The sequence below is a fragment of the Dicentrarchus labrax genome, unplaced genomic scaffold (genome assembly GCF_905237075.1).
Source record: "Dicentrarchus labrax unplaced genomic scaffold, dlabrax2021, whole genome shotgun sequence".
Classification (NCBI taxonomy): Eukaryota; Metazoa; Chordata; class Actinopteri; family Moronidae; genus Dicentrarchus; species Dicentrarchus labrax.
In genome coordinates, this window is record NW_026136890.1 from 1 (window position 1) to 14,911 (window position 14,911).

The 14,911-nt window shown below is 39.9% G+C and overlaps 1 pseudogene; it reads left to right on the plus strand.

Moving 5' to 3' along the window:
• The first annotated feature begins 3,496 nt into the window (after positions 1-3,496).
• Positions 3,497-9,994, plus strand: LOC127360597 (uncharacterized; annotated as a pseudogene).
• Positions 9,995-14,911: the final 4,917 nt, after the last annotated feature.

Sequence of the window (14,911 nt, forward strand, 5' to 3'; positions counted from 1 at the left end):
ATCCACTGAAAGTGAATTATTACCATTACAGAGTGAATGGAGATGCTTTATCCCCGTCTACAATCGTATTAAATGTTAAACCAAGATCATTCTGTGTTTGTCAAAAGCAAGTGAAATGACATAAAGAATTAACGACATAGAAACTACAGTGAGCAAGGTGGGCCATGCTGAAGTTCACCAAGAGTTCAGCCATATGAATTCATTAATTAAGCATTAATTACAGTCCTATACAAACATGACCATTTATCAAAAAATATAATATTGATTCCGATTTGTCAAAAATTGTCCATTTTGTGGGTGGTGAATGCAGAAAAGCTGGTCTGGTCCCACTACCACGCTCATTGTTTTGTTGGTGTTTTGATTCCAATAAAAGTCTTATGTTTCAGATTTGATTAGATTAGATTTTTTCAAGTGACTGAATATGCTTCTGTGTATATTAGTGAGGTTCTTTTCTGAGGTTGTCAAAGTACACAAACTTTAGGACCTGACATTGAGACTCAGCAATCAGTCACTATCTCTCTCAGACATTTTATAAAGTTACTCCACTGCAGTTTTAATAGGAACCAACATGGAACACAACAATCTGTGATTATTTGTATCTTTGCGACATCGAAAAATATCTCTTTGAATACTTCAGTACAACTATTGTATAATATTTTATTTTGAAAGGAAGCAATGTTAAAGTTGTTGGCATATCTGTTTTATTTTGAAGTTCTGTATTTACTACATTGCACTTTGTACAATAAAAACTGTTTTTACATTCTCATCGACATTTATGGAACGCTTCCAGCTCTCTCTCTGCTGCCTCCCCTCTGATCCAGCCCTCCCTCTGATAAACCCTCCCTGTGATAAACCCTCCCTCTGATAAACCCTCCCTCCAAGCCCACAGAGAGCAGCAGGAGGTGAGTTCTCTCTCTCTCCAGCAGGGAGGTGGGTTTGGTTTTAGTCTCCCCTCATTGGTTTAGATTTCTAAAGTCTGAAAACAGAGGAGGAGTCTGGTTTCCCTCCGAGATTCAGCAGCAAACAATGCTGAGAGGTTAAAAACTGTTCTACATTATTGATACTTTTAGCTTCAGTCTCATTATTCAAAAACCTGAAATCAACTGTAAAAGATGATCTGAGTAAACCTTTATCTTACAAAGACATTTTCTAGAACAATAAAACATTATAACTCCCGAATTAAATCATCTTTCTACCTCCATCTACAATCTGTGACAATAAAAATCTTTACCAGCAGCAGCTTGAGACAGGAGGCCAAATAGGAGCACAAATGGAGCCATCGGAGCCAGTGAATGTCCACCTGCTGTCCACTACACTCTCCGTCGGGATGGAACACCCTGACTGTAACTACTCTGACTGTAACTGCGCACTGCCAGGAAAAGGAGTGGTGGTGCTCTTATGTAAAGCTGTGGGCGGATCGCTCAGCCTGATTTACAGGAAGACAGAGTAGAGCTACAACTTTCATGATCAATTCATTTGTTGATCATTTTCTCCATTAATCAATTAACTTTTTTCATAAAATATCAGAAAATGGTGAAAAATATTGATCACTGTTTCCCAAACCCCAAGGTGACGTCCTCAAATGTCTTGAGTGTCCACAACCCAAAGATATTGGTTAATTTTCATTTTTAAAGATTCAATATGATTAACTGATTATAAAATAGTAACAGCAATTTAAGAGTTGAAGGCTATTTTTATATTTTATATAATTTCAAACTTTAGTTCCAAAATGTAGATCTCATCAAATGTGGTTTACTAGGATGAAAACATTTATACCATCATATGCTGGGGTGACAATCTGTGAGGACCCTGAGAAGAACCCTGATCAGCAGCTAAGTATTTCAGTAAAGCACAAATAAAAGTGTTTTTAATACATCATTTTTAATATCAGACTGCAGGGGACTTTGTGTTGTTGTTTTTAAGTTTTAAATTAAGTCTTGTCAAACAGGTTGTTAATCACACATCCATATGTTGATGAAAATGTTATTAAGTACAGATTGCATCCTAACACAGTGCAGTGAAAAGACTATGTGGGGTACACATGGCGTTAAAGATGTGTGCCAGTATGCACATTCACACCGACTGTGGACCTCCTAAGCACACTTTTGTGTATGCATGGTTCCCCGATCTTTAAATATCACTGCCTCACAGCTAACACACACACACACACACACACACTTTAATTTAAGTCTGAGATGAGCCTCTGAAGGAGTCTCAGGAGTATATAAAGTACTGAAAAATAGTAAAATTACAAATACCATACCATAGCTAAAAATTACTTTTGTTAAAAGTTAAAGTCACCCATAAAGAAAATCACTTGATAAAAGTCTTCGTAGCTCACATTAAATGTACTTCAGTATCAAAAGTACCGTATCTTGTGAAAAATATGCTCAAGTATCAAAAGTACAAAGTACAAGTAAAGTACAAAGTATAAAAATGGTTCTCCCTTGTTCTCTTTATTTCACTTTCAGGTGAGTGAAATATGTGGTATGATGAAACAAAAACAAAAAAACACCTGAGCAAACATGTAGAGTGAGTGGGAGTGTCTCGTGTCTGCCTGAGAACATAACTATAAATTTAGCGTCTGTCTGCCTCAAGAACACAACTAAATAAGGTGCCTTGTGTCTGGTTAAGAATACAACTCCTTTTAAATACATGACCACAGCGGGTGACTGTTGTCTTCTACTGAAGGAGATGCTGTCAGTGTGGTAGCGTCTTCTTCATCAACGTTTGCAGAGGTAGTGATGTTGATCTCCGCCGCCCGCGCATCCCTTACCTCTAATCTTCTCGAGAGTACCGTACGTTGTTCTTCTCGTCCTCTCAGACACGCCCCTTCCCCGTAATCCTTTGATGATTCATTATATTTCTATTTTTAATTTATAACAATTGAAAAGAGGTGGCAAACGTCAAGGTAATGGAGTAAAAGTATATGTTTTAACTTTTAAATGTAGTAGAGTAAAAGTAAGTCTTGATTAAAAGAAACTCAAGTAAGTACAGATCCTCAAAAACTACTTAAGTAATGAGTGTAAAGCAGTACATCTACTTCGTTACTATACATGAAAATCTTGATTCAGCATGATTCTCCATCCTATTCATATCTACATAACGCACAAATATAACCATTCAGCGGTGAGCAACAATAATCTCAACATCGCGCATTCATATGAACCAGCGCACAGTGAACATGGCCCTCTGCTGGACTCAGACTGACACTGTTTGACAAGATCAGCCTCCTAATATAGAACATAGCAAAGCTAAGATGGCACCTATAACCTGAACAGCTGGCCCTCTGCTGTGGTCAGAACAAGCTGGAGATCAACAAACTGTGGAGATGACAGTGGACTTTAGAAGGAGCCCCCCAACTCTGCCCCCCATCATCATACTCCACAGCCTGTGTCTGCAGTGAAACCTTCAAGGCTTGTGATCCACAATCTCCCAGGACCTTAAGTGGGAGTCCAACACAGACACCACTCATCCAACAAGGCCCCAGCAGAGGATGTGCTACCTGTTCCAGCTCAGGTGGCTCAACCTGCCTCAGGAACTGCTGATCCAGTTCGACACCGCCATCAATCAGTCTGTTCTCTCTTCCAGCCATCACTGTCTGGTTTGGAACGGTCCAACAGGACAGGGAACAGACTACAGGGGACAGTCAGGACTGCTGAGAGGATCATTGGAGCCAACCTGTGTGTCCTCCATTCAGGACCTGTACTGGTCCAGAGTCAGGAAACATCCCTGCAGATCCATCTGACCCTGAACACAACCTGTTCCAGTTTCAATCCATCACTCTGACCAACAGTTAACAACAGACTCACAGTGTCAGTAGTACAAAAACATCCACTTATGTGCACCATGGGAGTTACAGTGCAACTTATTTATTATGTGTACATCATCATGCACTGTCAATATATATATAGTAGTATAAATAGGGACTGCAATGTAAATGACACTTTAAAATCATACTGTATGGATCCAACCACATAATGTTACACATTAATGGCGCTGAGATGCCAAACACCAATGTAAGGACTAAATGAACTAGAACCATCAACAGTAACGTGCCAGACAACAATAATTATACAACCTTCTGTCCTGAAGACGTATCCGCCCAAAAACAATGAGTAAAGGTCCAACATTAAAGCATGATTGACCTGTAACACACTGAACTATTTAGGGGATAGCACAGTGCTGTTGGATGAGGTAATGTGCGTCTTTACGCACGGTGCCAATATTCACATGTGCAGTAGTTGTGTGATGACAGTCCACTATGTGTTCAACAGTCTGTTGTTCTGGATCTGTACTCTAAACCAGATTCATCAAAACTTAGGAACAACTTCTACCTTGTCCACCTGCAATAGCATTTTATATTGTCTCTATGGCCACTCCGGGTCGCCGTACATAATGCCTAGCAGTTTAATGTTCATCAGCTTTGTTGTTTTGGTTCCTAGCCCGTCTCAGTATACCAAGAGTCATTCCCTGTACATGAACACAGACTTGGCCAATAAAGCTGATTCTGATTCAAATGTTACACAGACATAACACATAGAACCCCCATTGGATAATATCCATACCCCATAAACATACAGTGGAGACAACTTACTGATTCAGTGGAAGCAAATCTAAGAAAGGAAGTCTGTCAGTAAGGTTCTAGTCAGAATCCTTTTCTGTGCCGCATAAATCCACAACCTGCTCCGGCCGGTCTGCCACTGGTGGATCCATGCTGTCGATGGTCAGACAGAGCTGTGAGGAGGTGGAGCTTGTTTACCGTTCAGTGACACGTGTGGCTCGCTCCACGTGGCTGTTGCTGTTCATTGTATGTGATGCATTAGGCGTCAACACAGCTGACATTCTCCCCCACGCCTCCTCCTGCACTGCAGCAAAGGTCTGAGCCACAGTGTTGTTTCAAGTGCCAAACATTTATTTCTCATACAAGATACTTGGCTGAATGAAAACTGGGGTTGTCATATAACAAACTACTTTATGTAGATAATATTTCTATAGAGTAAAAAGTCACACAGTCACTTTTGGTAGATTGCCAGGAAAAGCATCTGAAAATCACTTCATGTGTTACTTTTCACAGACCTGTTGTGGATTGTGGATTTTGTTCTATGAAGAAGACATTTTGTTGCAAGTAAAATACTGAAGAAACATTTAATTTCAAAACACCAAGAACCCCTTCCTTACTCTGATGTGATGTTCATGTTAAATGGGACAAACCAGGTTTTAAATATCAGCCAATCACTATATATAATAACACTTTTATAAACAATTGTTTGCTAGCAATTAAACAGTGAGAAATCAAACTTGTTGTCAAAGATTTTTTCATAAACAAATGAATTACTTTCTATTCATTGTTACAGGTTAAAATGAGCTCACCTGGCAGAGCTTTACTACACTGTTGCCCATATGTGGCCTGGTCAAGAATGATGAGGACCGTACACAAATCGAAAAATTATTTTTGTGGGTTCTTTTATTCCCGACTGAGCTTAATAAAGAACAGCATTAATATTGTATCTTGAGGATTTAGGACAGATATAACAAAACGGAATGATAACTTTCCCTATTCCTTGTCTGGCAACAATCATCTGCTTTAACAGTTCTCCTTAGCAGTTGATGAACAATGGTGTATGTAGACTACCCCCAGCTACAGCTACCAGGCTCAAACTCATACAGCTTCATTTACTTCATTAAACTGAACTTCAGACATTAGCTAACTCTAGACAACGGTAGTGGCACCTCTCTAAATAAAGAAAATAAAACATTTGTTAAGTACATTTGTTGCGCCACGTAACTCATAGTCACTTCAACATAAAATACTTCAATTCCATGAGAAATATAAAAATACATTCAATACAAAATATTCTCTTCATTTATACATTCTTACAATTCAGAAACAATTTATTGGTATAATTATTCCTTTTCACTCCAGTGTGCAGCCTGTGTTCCAAGACACACACCTGGAATTCAACACGCATATATCTCCCCTCTAAATTAGGCAGAAAACATACAAATGGACATAGCTTATTGAATCAGTCAGCATACATTGAAATGAGATAATTCTGTTTATACATGTGCTTTTATCATTACTCATGCTAACCCCGCTGTTCAGTGTTGCCCTCAGCGTGGCGGGGGTACGCACACAAACTCATTTACAGATCACGGCAGTCAGTCACCTCCTGGAGCTGCCACTTCCTTGTTTCTGGTGTCTCGGCGAAAAACTATGCTCTCACACGCGATTTCCCTTTTCCGCTGCCCATAGCATAACAATGCCCCTTGAGGGAAGAAACAACGCTACTGCAGTACTAATCCCACAAAGCAAACTGCAAAGCACTTGTTAAGGGGAAAACCCCTGTGTAACCCATGTTCACCTGGCTACACATAAAATTGGAATAATTTACTTTTCAGACACATTCCTCTTTTTATTACTATTTATATACATCAATAATCCCCTTTGACCAGGTGCAGTGATTCCATACTGGGTCCCAGTTACCCAGGTGAAGAAATTCAATTTAAACGATCGTTTGGCACTATAAAAGGCAAGACATTCGCTGTGTTGTCCTTTCCCCTGCTTAAAGCTTGTATACAGTAAGTCTACGTTTTAAGGAGTAAAGCTGTATAATTTTCAAGCAAATTTGACATAGAAGTTCCCCAGATATGCCTCGTCAGATGCAACTGGCAATACCCAAAGAGTGCACTCCGACAGGATGGACACAAACAAGCCAACATTGCTGATTTCCTTGAAATACCAGAGTGTGGTCTGTAAAATCCTCAAACATCAACGAGAGGAGGGTTATTTGAGGCCACAAAAATCTCCAGGACAACCCACGACTAACTACCAGAGGCAGATGATCAGTAACCTTAATCTGTGCCATAGAAATCTGAAAATGAAAGTAAGCCCCTTTCTAGTCATTTGGGAAGACACAATGGAATCAAAATTTCCCGCCAAACTGTAAATCGAAGATTGCTTCAGTATTGTAATAGTTCTGGAGCGAGGCGGATGACGATGTGTCCACGCCTACTTCTTCCCAACACAGAGTTCATAAACTTCTCTGGGATAGGGAGCACAGAAGATTACAGCTTGGCCACTGACGACATGTTGTCTTCATGGTTGAAACAGCTATATCCTTCACACGTATAGATGGAAGACAAAGGGTGCAGCAATTGCGTCAGCCATATAGCTATCACAGCATAGCTGTTGTCCCCTTCTCTTTTGTTTACCATAGTTACAGGACCTGAGCTTTGAATCTTTTTGTGTGGAGGTTGACGTGTTATCCTTGTGTCTGTGAAAGGTTTCAGGGTCCAAATACATGCAGGTTTTTGCACCACAGGCCAAAAAGGTGTGACTCCGTCTGACCACTCAGTCTGTGTCCGCCCTCTGGCTGTGAGTGTGACCGGTCCAGGTGAACCCCAATGTGAGCTGCTGTTACTGACATTCGAGGTTAGCATGGATGTTTGTAGGCCATTAATTACAAGAAAGCCTGACTCCTGCTAACAGCAGAGAGAAAACCCCTGACACTGATACACAAAGAGGAAGGAGGTGGGCTTTACACAGTGTGACTGCTGAGAACTCTAATGTACTGATCTCAGATAGCCCAAGATCTAAAATGGAGGAATCATCTTTACAGTGGCTGCTGGGTGCGTAAAAATCTACCTTTTAATGCGTTTACCCTGTGTCATTGATATTTTAGCTACACACCGATAGACAGGCAGTAGTGCCACAAAGCACTACTCCAAGCTGGGGGTCAGTGCCTTGCCCGGGGGCTATTTTGGCACCTCTCCAGCTACCAGTCCACACTCTGTAACATAGTCCATGCTGGTCTTCAACAGACTACCCTCTGGTTTATAAAGTGCCCTGACAGACAAAGCAAAAGCAAGATGCTCAGAAGACAGGGAACAGAAAGCCAGGCAGTAACAGACAATATACAGGATACCAGATACAGCAGCAAAGAACACACAATAACACAGACATGTGCAAGTTATCTTCAGTTGTTAACAATGTGTACTTACTGGGGTGCATGTTAGTTCACCTGGTAGAGTATGTGTCCCATGTAAGCTGAGTCCTTACCACTGACTGCCCCGATTTTCCCACCTACGGTCCTTTGCTGCATATCCTCCCCACCTTCCCGTCTTTCTTCACCTGTCCTATCAGATGAAGGCTTAAGAAAGCCCCAAAAATATATTTTTAAAACAATGTTTAGGTATCCGAATTTCCTACAATATTTATAACAATTATTATTATGGCTGATTATACACAAATCAAAACATACCTCTAATATTATATTCAGTTTCTGACCATAGATCGTCCTCAGTTACATAATCGGCTGTTTCCATTATTATCTAATATCAATGTGTGGTTGTTTTTCTGTTCAGTAAAAACTAAAGTGTTGTTTCTCTTTAGTTCTGACCTCCCTTTGCTGAGCCGCCCTACAAACCAAGGTTAGTGAACTTCTTCTGTGACAGCTGGAAGGTTATTTCTCTAACAGTTAGTGTTTGCAAATGATAATAAATCACTGAATTTCAGATCAATTCAGTTTTATTTAATATATTTTTATGTTCATAACATAAATTATCTCCAGGACACTTTTCAAATAGAGCAGGTCTAGACCGAACTCCTTCCTAACATTATTTACAGAGACCCAACAGTACCACCATGAGCAAGACCTTGGAGACAAAGGGCAGGAAACACTGCCTGTTAAAGGCGAAACCTAGGACAGATCCTTCTGGTCGCCTCGGGGATTTGGGGGGGAATTATATTAGTGTATTAACAACTACACTAATAGTAGTGAGCATGGCAGGAGGCTCCACCAGGATCCATGAGAACCTGCGAGATGGGAAAGCACAAGAACTCCGGGGGAAGAAGTGAAGTTAGTAACATGCATTAATGGGACATGAATGAGTGCAGAAAGAGAGAGAAAGAGAGGAGCTCAGTGCACCATGGAAAATCCCCGATAGTCTAGGCTTATAGCAGCATAACTAAGGGATGGTTCAGGACTCACCTGATCCAGCCCTAACTATAAACTCTATCAAGGAGGAATGTCTGGCCTACTCTTTTTTTTAAAGTTATTTATTTGGCCTTTTGTGCCTTGCTGTTTTGATAGGGATAGTGAAGACAGACAGGAAAGGGGGTTAGGGAGAGGGGGATGACACGAGCAAAGGGCCATGGGTCAAATTTGAACCCTGGGCCGCCAGTTCTACCGACTGAACTAACCGGGCGCCCAAGCCTACTCTTAAATGTGGAGAGGGTGTCTGATATGTCATCAGATCCTCTCGAAGTTTGATTTCAAAAATCTTCTCTGAAACTCAGACATCAGTTCAGCAGTGAGAGATTCTCTCTCTCTCCTAACTGCATCTCTCTGTCTCTCCCTCCAGCGGCTCTGACTGTGAGTCCCAGCAGCTCTCAGATGTTTGAAGAAGACTCTGTTCTCTGAGCTGGGAGGGCGACAGCTCTGCTGGATGGACACTGAGGAGGAACACAACCAGAGACACCAGGACTCAGTGTGGAGCTGGCTGGGGAGAACCAGCTGGTTCTTCTTGTACCATCCAGCTTCACCGCCACATGGGACAGTGGAGTTTACTGGTGTGTGAGTCCCAAGAGGAGCGACCAGTAACACCATCAACATCAGTGTCACTGGTAAAAGATCAGACGGTGGAGTTAAGTGTTGATGAAGCTGTGTGTAAATGGATGAAATGCTGTAGTCTGTCTCTGTGTTCAGGTGGACCAGTGATCCTGCTTAGTCCTGTCCTCCCTGTGATGGAGGGAGATGATGTTTCTCTGCACTGTAAAACAGACACCCCTCCCTCCAACCTCACAGCTGCTTTCCATAAAGATGGCTCCCTCATCAGGACTGAGCCTACAGGTCACATGACCATCCACCATGTTTCCAGGTCTGATGAAGGCCTCTACAAGTGTCACATTGGCAGTCATGGAGAGTCTCCACCCAGCTGGATCACTGTCACAGGTGAGGAGGTTACAAAGATAACTCTACTGCCATACTAACAAGGACAGCAGTGATTGTTCACAATGTGTCAACCTTTCTAACGTTACAGCCAGCAGAGAAAGTCAGCGTTCAACAGCTACATAACCGTTTGATATGTGATTTCCATAAACCAAGCTGGGTCAAATGTTTCAGTAGAAAAAGAGGATCAGAACTAACAGGAGCAACTTCACTTTCTTTATTTAATCTTATTACTTTCTGAACAGTCAAACCACTCAATGTGTTTTACATTTTATTTTATTTCTGTGCTTTAATTATGATTTCCTGTTCATTGTGGGGAAACCCACCACTACATCTCCTCCTACACCCCCTCTACTTTTGCTACCCCTCTCTTCCTGCCTCTCTTCCTGCCTCTATTCCTCCCTCTCTTCCTACTCTCTTCCTCCTATTATTCTCTGGTGTGGTTCTACTGGTTGTAGTGGTTCTACTGGTTCTACTGGTGAGACAATGCACCCAGAGGAAACATAAGGTTAGACTCAGACACAAAAAGACAACCATGTCCTACAGTTCACATTTAAAATGACATTTTACTGTTGGTATTTCAGAACTGAGTCTACAGATAATCAAAGTTAAGACTGTTTCCTTCAGTCAGTCGTCCATTAGGATTCTCATTAATTATATTCCTGTTCTCTCCTCAGTGTAAAGATAAAAGTTGAGATAAAAATGTTCTTGTTGGTTTGTTTCAGCAGCTGCAGGGGGGGGAGGCGATGACATCACAGATGACATCACATACAGTGATGTCAAAATATTGTGTCACCCACAACAGCCAATCAGACGCAGACGAGGTAATGATGTTTTATTGATTTTATTTTTAGGGACATTTTGGAAAATGAAGTGAGGACATTTTTAAACAATGTTGTTAGAAAGCATGTTCATCAACATAAATACAATGTAAAATCAATCTTTTCTCTTCCTAAACACTGTAGTGAGATATATTGTAGTTCTATTTTAGTTGATGATAGTGTGTATTTGTGCTTATTGTGTTGTGTGTGTGTGTCTGTCTGTTTGGACCCTGCGGTGAATCTGTTAACAGAAGCTCTGTGGTCGTCCAGTTTCCCATTTCTGATGAAAACAACTCAGCTGAACGTTCACAGGACTATTAATAACATACATTTAAAATATAAAATATAAATGTTTTCCATGTTTTACAAAAATCTTTTGGAATCTGGTTTGAAAGTCTTCCAGAGTGCAATGATTTCCTGATCGCTCCCCACCCATATTCAATTGAGAAAGCAGCTCCAAGACTTTTTTAAGATGTTTAATGTACAAACTGATAAACTTAATTGTGTGCCTTGCAAAGCAAGCACAATACTACTCTTCCTCGGGCTTATTATAATAATATTTTATTCTTCCGTACGTTTTTCGCGAGCGCTTCTTCTCCCCGGAGCTTTTTATTCGCACGTACACGAAAAAGGTATCAAAACGTGCGGCTCGAGCCGAATCGAGAGTCTTCTGACTTTTCTAAGAGCCCCCAGGCCAAACGGTTTGCCGATAAATCGCCAAAAAGCGGTCCAAAAAATGAATGGGTGTGTATTGCGAGAACCTCCAACTGAAAAAAACTGCCAGGTGCGTGACATCATCGCTAGAGTGTGGGGAGAGAGAAAAATTTGTTGAAAAATAAATTTGTAAACTGCTGTCATGGCCACAAATTTCCCTCTACCGAAATAATTTATAGATAAGACATGCAGTGCAAATCCGTTGGGATTGCAGTGATACTACTGCTGAGACTGTCAGACAAATAGTTTTGGCGGGAAACGCACTGATGCGCCAGCAACGCCCTCTCACGGCCCCATCTACTCCCATGTTAATTTTAGAGGCCAAATCTTGAAAGGCTCGTTGAACCTCTTTTCTCTCAATCTGCCCAGGTCACATTTTTAACTTTAGCCACTGAAACTCGGCAGTGCTATAGTCAACAAGATGACAAGCTCACGGTCTTTTCGGTTTTCATTTAGGTGGATTCCTGGCCATGGGTTCGAGGGGATTCATTTTTAAATGTTTCTGTCTCTCTGAGGAGTTAGAGACAGAGAGAGAGCGTGCGCAGCTGCTGTGAGCTCCCTGATTGCCATGACAACCAAAGCCTGCTCACACACACACACACACACACACACACACACACACACACACACAGCTAGCTACAGAGAATGACAAGACATTATAGAAGCTGGCGCTATTTTCTCTCTTCAAAGATAATTAGCAGGTGGCTAACAAACAAACAATTTAAAGCTGAATGATTTTAATATTAACACAAAATAAGTTCAATACACCTTAAATATTTTACCCTACACTATGAGCTGTTCTTTAATTTACATTAGCACTCCTTTTCAGGAAACCATAACCCTAGTTAAACACATTAACCAAAGCTAGCACTTAGCTAGCGATTAGCGCTTTGCTAGCGATTAGCACACAACTAGCGCTAGCTTTTTGGTTAATGTGTTTATATACTATTTCTAGCTCTAGCTAGCTAAAGAGAGAATTAGAAGGTAGAAGAAGGTATTAGAAGGCTAGCTAATTAATTAATATGCTTTGCTTGCTAGAGAGGATAAGCTACTAATGTTCTAGGCCAGCTAGCGAGACAGAACAAGGTATAGAATGTTTTAGCACTCCCTAGCTAGAGAGGAAAAAGGATTACTGTGCTAATTAAACGTCACAAAAGACACTGAAATTCTTAATTAGCCATCTATTTCAACTTGTTACACCTGACACAAGTAATACAGATTTAGTAATGTGATAAAACATCAAGTTAGATTCATTTGTGAGAAAGAACTCAGACTGTTGTGACTGCCTATGACTGCACATTAAGAATAGTTTTCTTTCTTAATTATGTATTATTTATTAATATAAATATTATTTATTCATATTATTGATAGCATTACTTATTATTGTTGTTGTTATTATTATTATTATTATTATCATAATTATTATTATTATAACTACATACTTATTAGTCCCATCATTGTGGTTATTACTTATTTAGTTACTTTAGCCATTTTAATTAGAAAACCATGAAGCGCTTCCCACACAGCTATCCCAGGACAATATTATGCCAAACTCCATTTAAGAAATACCTTACATTAACAATTATTTGCGCTTACATAAAAACACATAACTTTAGAAACACAAGAAAAACTCATCATATGTCAACAGTCTTCTTGTTAATTGACAACAATATAATACATAAATGCTAACTTTTTGGCCGACTTTGTATGCATACATCAACTCGTTACCAGCCTCACTATTTCAGTGGGGAGAAGACCGTGGCAATAGATGGAAAAAACAAGATTTGTCATTAAAATACGTGGTTGTTAGTGGATCACGTGCGCCGAATTAAACACAGGTGTCTCCCCTCATTGTACTGTAAACTGCTCGGCAGTGTCAGTAATGTATGGGCCAGTGTCACGGGCCAGAGCAAGGCACAATCAAAATTGCTTTAGGAATTTTCTAGTTTTCATACTATACTGAATTTGATGCCTGCAACACGTTCCAAGAAGGAGTGGGAAAGTTGTTTAATGTTCAAAGACACCTGTTTAGAACTTTTTACAGGTAAACAGGTTATTGGTACAGGTGATCAGGATTGCAAAAGAGCCATCTTTGAAAGGTTTAGTCATTCAAAGCAAAGATGGAGTGACGGTGACCTTCGCCCCTCTGGCAACACTGCAATAAATCAGATGATTGTATAAAGTTTTACTGTATAGAGACGCAGTGTCCCTGTTTCTTCTTTCTGCTTTATTTTACTGTTTCATGTTTGCTTTCAGCTGTATATGAGTCAAGTTAAGTCACTGCGGAAGAAAATCCAACGCTTCCTGATTTTTGCTGCTTCACTATAAAAGTGTTTAAATAACAAAATAACCAGAGACATTTATTGTGAAGAATTTATAGGAAGTTAAATGTGTGTTTGTAAAGAGTCAAACTGAGTTGAGCCTAACCAGCAGGTGTATGGAAATAGGCTGAGAGCTGAGACATGTTTGTAAAGTTAGGACACTATCAGAATGTGAGGACATGTTTTAATGCAGAGGACTGTAGACCATAAAGACATTTGTTTGAGGGATATTTTCAGAAACTGCTGACATTGTGGACTATGAGGACACTCTGAATTCCAAGGACACTTTTGTAAAGTGCTGACAAATTGTCTGGTTGTCACACACAGGTTGGAATGAGTTTTAGGTCTGAGAGGACGGCTTTAGAAAGAGAGAGGACATTATATGAATTAGAGGACATTGTGGTTTACGAGGACCTTACACAATGTTAGGGACTATGTCATTGAGGATCAGATGTATAAAACAATGTGGGCTGTTGAACAGCAAAGAGGGCATTTTATTAATTTGATGTATTGATGTATTTCAAAGTTATTTTATGTTTAGAATTTACATTTTTATATATTATGATATATTTTTAACAACAGTAACTTAATAAAAATCCAAATCATCTTTGGTCTATGAAGTTTCAGACTGTAGTGAGATATATTGTAGTTCTAACTTTAGTTGATGATAGTGTGTGTTGTGTGTGTTGTGTTGTGTGTGTGACTCTGTCTGTTTGGACCCTGCGGTGAATCTGTTAACAGAAGCTCTGTGGTCGTCCAGTTTCCTGTTTCTGATGAAAACAACTCAGCTGAACGTTGATCTGCTCATGTTTCACTGCAGGACTGTTCATTTAAATAAAGACATCATGTCAATAGGGAGATTGCAACTGTCTGTACATTCTGCTCCATTAACTGTTAATGTGTTTGACTCAAACATTATTATTGATCTGTTTATTTAATGGAAACAGTGAAATAATCTTATTCTTTTCCATGTTGTTCCATTTTGTGGAAACATTTTACATTCTCCAAGTATCTTATTATTTACATCAAAATGTTATTACGTTTGGATTTAACTTTTAAATACATTTATGATTTTATAGTTTGTGACATTCTGACAAACTAA